The sequence below is a fragment of the Dipodomys ordii genome, unplaced genomic scaffold (genome assembly GCF_000151885.1).
Source record: "Dipodomys ordii isolate 6190 unplaced genomic scaffold, Dord_2.0 Scaffold2, whole genome shotgun sequence".
Lineage (NCBI taxonomy): Eukaryota > Metazoa > Chordata > Mammalia > Rodentia > Heteromyidae > Dipodomys > Dipodomys ordii.
This window is the reverse complement of record NW_012267218.1, coordinates 8045824-8046495: the sequence shown is the minus strand read 5'-3', so window position 1 is coordinate 8046495 and position 672 is coordinate 8045824.

Below are 672 nucleotides of genomic sequence, written 5' to 3'. Positions count from 1 at the left end.
ACCCAATGCTGCCTTCTCTGTTCCCGGAGCCTCCAGCCCAGCCTTGGTATCCATGTTCCTGTCCAGCCCTGGCATCAGCGGCTTCCTCTTCTGCCCCTGAAGGGAGAGGACCCCATCCACTCTCCTCCCCTTGTCAGCTCAGTCCTGGCCTGGACTCCACAGCTGCCTGAGGCTCACAGATCATACCTCAAGGAGGTGGAGTAGAGCCTTCCTGCATGGGCAGCTGTGGACACCGTGCTCTGTCCTTGTGATCCAGCCAGGACACCCAGCTCTGTCCTCGTCATCCAGCCCATGCCTCCCCTCTCCCACTGAGCAGGAAGATGGGATCTCAGCCTCTGTCTCCTCCTCAAACTGTACCACCATCTCAAGGCCCCTTACCATGTATCTCTTTCTCTTCCTTGGTGTTGGGAACATGGCAGTGCCGTACATGCTTCTGGAAGGTCAGTCCCAAGGGCTCCTGGGCTATAGGAGAGGAAGGCCAGCAGCTGAGACCCTTCCCTGGGCAGAGCCACCCTGGGCTACCCATGGCCCTCCTCATGGTCTTCAGGACAACCCAGGTTTTGTGTCATGCAGGAGCCTGTGCTGGAGCAGCCTTTGTCATGGGCCAGGCAGGGCTTCCAGCAGTAATGAGCCAGGGCTGGGGGAGGGTCAGCAAGTCCACCACACACCCTA